Below are 6,556 nucleotides of genomic sequence, written 5' to 3' on the forward strand. Positions count from 1 at the left end.
GGGAGCGGTGACGTCGGTAAGTCAAGTTTTCCCAGGTATGTTGCTTGCAGGTCTCAACCCCCTGTTTCTCTGTGCTGTGTTTGTGATTTGGGTGATTATTGTCCTTGCCTGCTGCTTTTGGTTGCGGTGTAGGGAAGGACGCAGAGCGTTAACCAGGTACCAGGATAGTTTGTCAGAGACCTCAGAAGCTGAATTAAAAGGGGAAAACTTGGCCATTTCGTGGACGCCGTGGGACTTAGAGCTTCTGTGGGAGCAGAGCCAGAGGGAAGCGGGTGGGCCTGTCGGAGCATTAGGATTTGAGCTTGGGTCTTTTGAATCCAGGATCTCAAAATGCATCGTGATTCCTGTCCCTTGGACTGTAAGGTTTATGTAGGTAATCTTGGAAACAATGGGAACAAGACTGGATTAGAACGGGCTGTTGGCTGTAATGGACCACTCCGAAGTGTGTGGGTTGCTCGGAACCCTCCTGGCTTTGCTTTCGTCGAATTTGAGGGTCCCCGAGATGCTGCTGATGCTGTCCGAGAGCTCGATGGAAGAACACTATGTGGCAGCCGTGTAAGAGTGGAACTGTCGAATGGTGAAAAGAGAAGTCGGAATCGTGGCCCGCCTCCCTCTTGGGGTCGTCGTCCCCGAGATGATTACCGCAGGAGGAGTCCTCCACCTCGGCGCAGATCCCCAAGAAGGAGAAGCTTTTCCCGAAGCCAGAGCAGGTCACTTTCTAGAGATAGGAGAAGAGAAAGGTCTCTGTTCGTGAGAGAAATCACAAGCCGTCTCGATTCTTCTCTAGGTCTCGTAGCCGATCTAGGTCAAATGAAAGGAAATAGAAGACCAGTTTGCAAAAGTGTACAGGAAATAATTTCACTTGACAGGAGTATGTACAGGAAATTAAAGTTTTGTTTGAGACTTCATAAGCTTGGTGCATTTTTAAAATGTTTTAGCTGTTCAAATTTGTTTTGTCTCTTGGAACAGTGACCCATGGTTTCAAATGGATCATATGAGGCATGTGATACCAAGAATTGTTACTTTACAATGTTCCCTTAAGCGAGATTGGATTTTCTTTGAATTTTAGTTTTTCATAGACTGAAATAAATATAGATCCTGCCCAGTTTTAAGTGTGATGTACTAATGATATAAAGCAACTGGCGGAAAGTGAATAAAGTTCCTGTAGTAGCGGAGACATGATGTGGCACTGTGGGTGAAATGGTGAAGCAGTCTTTCAAAGCTGCTGTGAACACAGCCAACAGGGAAAGGGTAGGAACCACGCTCAGAAGGTTTTCAAAGTGGTTCCTTCCTGTTCACTATATGTGGATGCAGAGCTGTTGTAACATCTTTATTTGGAAATGTAAGATACCACTGTCATCAGTTTAAGGGTACATTGTAGAGCTGAACTCAGTTACTGTGCAAGATTTTTTTTCCCGTGATGTCATTTGTAATATGTTTGTGAGAATCCTTGGGATTAAAAGTTTTGGTTACAAAAAAAAAAAAAAGGGGGGGGGGACTTGAGTAGGCCTAAGAAAAAAGGAAAAAAGGAAAACAAAGACAAAAGCTTAAAAGTAGTGCCTGCAGGTGAAAAAGAAAACCAAAAGAAACAAGAAAGTAAGGGTACCTTGTATCCCGTACTTGAGGAGTTCCCTAGGCTAGAATTAACAGGCGATGAGCTAGACCAGCAAGAAGAAGAAGCCTTAGAGGAAGCCGCAGCAAGCTATGAAAGTGACAGGTATGGGGGTTATTGGCTTCCTGCCTATAATTTTTCAGCGGAGACGGACGAAGGTCCTAGGCGTCTGCCGGGTCCCCAGCCTCCGCCCTCTGCACCCCCCCCCCCCCCCGCCTACGCTCAGGCGAGTGAAGGTTGCCATTTTATTAAACAGGAGACTTGGAGACGTCTAGCGTCTGCTTTCCCAGTTTTCGAGGACCCCCAAACTAATCAGAGACTGTACGAGCCTGTTCCTTACAAACAGCTCAAGGATTTAGTAGAGTCGGTTAGAAATTACAGGGTCACTACTAATTATACCATCACTCTCCTCTGCCAGCTCTGCACCTCAGCCTTGACCCCCACAGATTGGTTTGAGGTGGCCCAGGCATGTTTCTTGCACTCTTTACCCTTAATTTTTTACATCTAAATGATGATGGAAAATCAGCCGCAGACAGGCATGCCTCCGAGGGACCACCAGATGAAGAGAGGCTAGTTATGTAAAAAGATGTGCTAGATAATAAATGGTATAGACTGGATCCAGTTATATGGAGATCCAGGGGAGCTATGTGTGTTTTCCCCCAGGGAAAGAAAGCACCTCATTGGGTCCCAGCCCGGCTGACGCGCCCCGTCAAAAATGAGTCAACCTCGGTGAAAGATGTACAAGTGCTAAATTTCACTGAGGCCTGCTGCCTACTGGACCCTGAAAAATCCTGTGGTCGAGACTAAAAATTACTCTGCCACTCCCGGAATTGGTCCGAAATTTCAATGCCAACCTTGACGAACATCAATGCTACTCGTGTAGATCCTGGATTTGCTGAGGGACTTACCTCTTGGCTCTCCTCTGCTGTGTCCTACTTTAAAGAATGGGTGGGGGTGGGGTTGTTTATAGCTTTCTGTCTGGGAGGTCGCATACTTTGTCTATGGTTGGTGTGCCGGCTGGGCGCCCAGAATCAGCTAGATAAGGTTGCTATTACCCAGGCATGCGCTGCATTGGAGGATGATGCCTCACCCCAAATTTGGCTCCAGCCTTAAAGAGCACTTAAGTTAGGTTGCACATGCAGCCTTTGCACCCCCATGAGACCACGTTGTCTCATTGCACTGGGGAAGGTGCGTGTAAAACCCAGTCTTTGGCGTAGTCTTTGCACCTCCCTGGGCTAGTTCCCATTGCACGGGAGAAGGTGCGCCTTGGATACGGCCTCCTTCGAGCAGTCCACACATCATGAGGTGGGGACTCGTACGGGAGTAAGTCCGATGTTGCTTGTGCTCAAGTTAAAACAGAAGGGGGAACTGTGGGGAGCCGAATGCGGACGCCATTACAAGATGGCGCTGGCTCCCTCACGGTTTGAGGTAAACAACTCCATATATAGTAATATCTTGTCAGGTAAGGTGATGCACCCTGCTCATGCGCAGTACATAACCTATCTCCTGCCAATCCCGAGGCCTCTGGTGTCAGCAGACTGGTGACAACCAATCATGGCAAGCCCGTATGCGCTTCTCCCTATATAAGTGGACAGCTAGGGTAGTTCGGGGCCCCTTGCTTCCTGCTCTCCCCTTCAATCAAGAGGCTCCCACAATAAAGCATGATCTGAGAAAAATCCTCTGGTGGTGGTCGTCTTTCATCGCTGGTCGAGGAGCGTGCCACATTCAACTGCCCCAAAACTTTGAACAACTATATACTTTACTGCACTCATGTGTCCCAAAGATTTCCATCCAACCCACCTTCAGAAAGTGACCTTATTTGGAAATCATGTCAGTACTAGTTAAGACCAAAATATACAGAGTATAATGGGTCCTTAATCCAGCATGGTGAAGTCACCTAGAAGAGAATATTACATGAAGAAACAAACAATGGGAAGATCATCATCATTTTTGACAACAAAGTAGAACATAATTTATACAGCTACTGGCCAAGAAGTATCAACAAGTTTTAAAAATAGCAGAGAGGCAGGAACACATTTCATTCAGTCCTGACATCTGGATTTAGTCTTTTGTCTGAAGCACTGCAAATACACATTTTTACTATGTTAAGCAGTCTGTGGTCATTTGTCATAATGTCTATAGGAAATTCCATAAAATAGCTGCCTGTTTTAATGAAGGAAGTACATGTGCAGTGTCTACTCTGATGCCCAATACAGGACACTAACCTTTGCTCCTAAATATTTATAGAATAATTAGTCTCCACAGACTATTAGCACTGCTGGATTCATTCAGACATGTCACTTTATATAAGTCATAGAAATTGGAGTCATCATTTCTAAACTTGAAGAGGAAAGTGAAATATGTAATTAGAAAAGAGCATTAAGTATTTCATGCTGAGGTTTGGGCACTCTATATAATAATCTGACCAAACTGACAAAGAAAGGTGGATTTGAAAAATCTCTTGATCAGAATAGCAAAGCTGGAAAACATACACCCTGTAAAGGCTTGAGACAAGAAGTACATGGTTATATACCAACTGCTGACAAAGCAATAAAAGACTCTGAGCTGTTGAAGAGAGAAGACAAACAATCGCAATGAAAAGTTGAAGTAAGGAGACAAGGAAGACTGGCAAATAGAAGAACATACTAGATAAGGTTTCTTCATCCCAGTATTCTTAAAATGTAAAGCTTATTTACTTTGGACTTGGAGTTCTTATTTTCACAACCAATTCTTCTTTTATTATATTTTACTTTTATTGGATATATTTAAGTTACATTTCAAATGTTATCCCCTTTCTTGGTTTCCCATCAATAAATCCCCTATCCTATTCCCCCTGCTTCTATGAGGGTGCTCCCTACCATGACCTCCCACTTCCCCACCCCAATATTCCCCTATTGGGTCATTGAGCCATGGTAGGGCTAAGGGCTTCTGTTCCCATTGATGCCCAATAAGGCTATCCTCTGCTACATTTACAGCTGGAACCACGGGTCCACCCATTTCTACTCCTTGGATAGTGGCTTAGTCCCTGGGAGTTCTGGTTGTTGATATTGTTGTTCTTATGGGGTTGAAAACCCCTTCAACTCCTTCAATCCTTTCTCTAACTCCTTCACTGGGGCTCTGTTCTCAGTTCAATGGTTGACTGTGAGTATCTGCCTCTGTATTTGTCATGACTCTCAGGAAACAGCTATATCAGGTTCCTACATCATGTCAGCATGTCCTTCTTGGCATCAGCAATATTGTCTGGGTTTGGTGGCTGTCTATGGGCTGGATTTCCAGGTGGGGCAGTCTCTGGATGACCTTTGCTTCAGTGTTTGCTTCACACTTTGTCTCCATATTTTCTCCTGTGGATAATTTTATTCCCCCATCTGAGAAGGACTGAAGCATCAGAAGCAATTCTAAAAGATATAAAGAAGCACAAAAAATAAAGAGCTCTGATAGTGTTCATAAACAGGATCGGTCTGTAGCTCACTAAGTGAAGTTCTTTGAAAACAGGAACTATACGTCTTGGTTATTGAAGTTCCCCTTTCTTTGTAAGTAGATAGTATAAAAGCAATACATGCTAGCTAAAGATGACAGAATAAGATTGTTTTATGTATTTCTCTGTGATATTTTCCAAACCTTGGAATTGACAACCCACTCTGTTTCCCTGTGAACTTAAGATCTTTCTTAGCTTTATCAATTTTTATCATAACACATGTCAATCAGGGTGGCTTCTCCATGCATTGAGAAAATGTAACAACAGTAGTTTAATGGACATCTATGGCAATACTAGTTAAATATTTTAAGGTCCATTTTTATTTCTATGTGTGTATTTGTGTATATGTGTGTGTATTTGTGGCTGTGTATATCTGTGTGTTGGTGTGTGCACCCACCATACATGTGCAGATGACCAGAGGTCAAAGGATGCCATCAGATCTATAGTTCTGGAGAGTACAGGCAATTGTGAGCTGCCCTACAGGGATGCTGGGAATCCAACTCAAGTCCTCTGAAAGGGCACAAGTGCTATTGTCTACTGAGCCATCTTTCTTTCTAGCCCAGGCACTTCGGGTTTTACTGTCTGTTCTGATTCATAGCTCACTTTCTTTTAACGACAAAGGATGGCTTAAGTTTCCATCTACCTTTCTTCCTCTCTTGTTGTCAACTATGATTTATTCTGTGGAACAATGGGCAGAACTATTTAATACAGCATAACACAGTACACATTATTATATCTTACTGTATGCTGAAAGTTATACTGATGGACCAGTGACTTCATCCATTGAAATCAATGAAGACATCTTGCTTTCTCAGGTAAGTTCAATTATTCTGACAAACATACAGCTTTACAGCTGAAAACTGGTAGAAAGCCACAAAATGCCAGTCTGCGAATCAAATTCTTGAAGTGACAATCTAGCTTATATAGAGTAAATGCACCCAGATACTCAGACTGGAAGAATCCCCAAGATAGCTTGAGGCCAGGGCTGTTCATGAAAAGCTGCGGGTGTTGCTCATGAGACTAAGAACAAGAAAGAGAATAAGGAAGGGCGTTTCCCTGGGGAAGGAACCATGTGCCTCAGCATGAACGGAGAAAAGTTGGATACTTTGGTTCCAATACAACTTGATTTGTTTTTGTTTTTCAAACTTTGTCTCCCGTAAGCAGTGTCCAAAGTTCAGAGCAGAGTTGAGAAACTTCTGCAGAAAAGTTGGAGATATTTCTAACGTTACAAGATCAGAAAATGTCTGTGAAAATTACACCCTTTCAGGATGAAGGCACCAACGAACGCTACGTTATGTACTGGAACGAAAAGGATGCAGAGGCTTGGATTCCACCCCCAGTTCTTCCTAATGAGAGAATTCCACTTCATGTAACTCAGGTTAGATTTGACAATAATACCCTGCCATGGGGTTCTGGCTTTGTTTGAAACTTCTTGCCATTTTAAAATGTTTATAAATTCCACGAAAGGA

The 6,556-nt window shown here is 43.5% G+C and overlaps 1 pseudogene across 1 annotated transcript; it reads left to right on the top strand.

Annotated features, from left to right (window-relative positions):
* The first annotated feature begins 330 nt into the window (after window positions 1–330).
* On the top strand, window positions 331–824 carry LOC308430969 (serine/arginine-rich splicing factor 3-like; annotated as a pseudogene). Its single transcript has one exon. The product of its transcript is annotated as a serine/arginine-rich splicing factor 3-like (transcript).
* Window positions 825–6,556: the final 5,732 nt, after the last annotated feature.

Source organism: Micromys minutus (genome assembly GCF_963924665.1).
Source record: "Micromys minutus genome assembly, chromosome: 1".
NCBI lineage: Eukaryota > Metazoa > Chordata > Mammalia > Rodentia > Muridae > Micromys > Micromys minutus.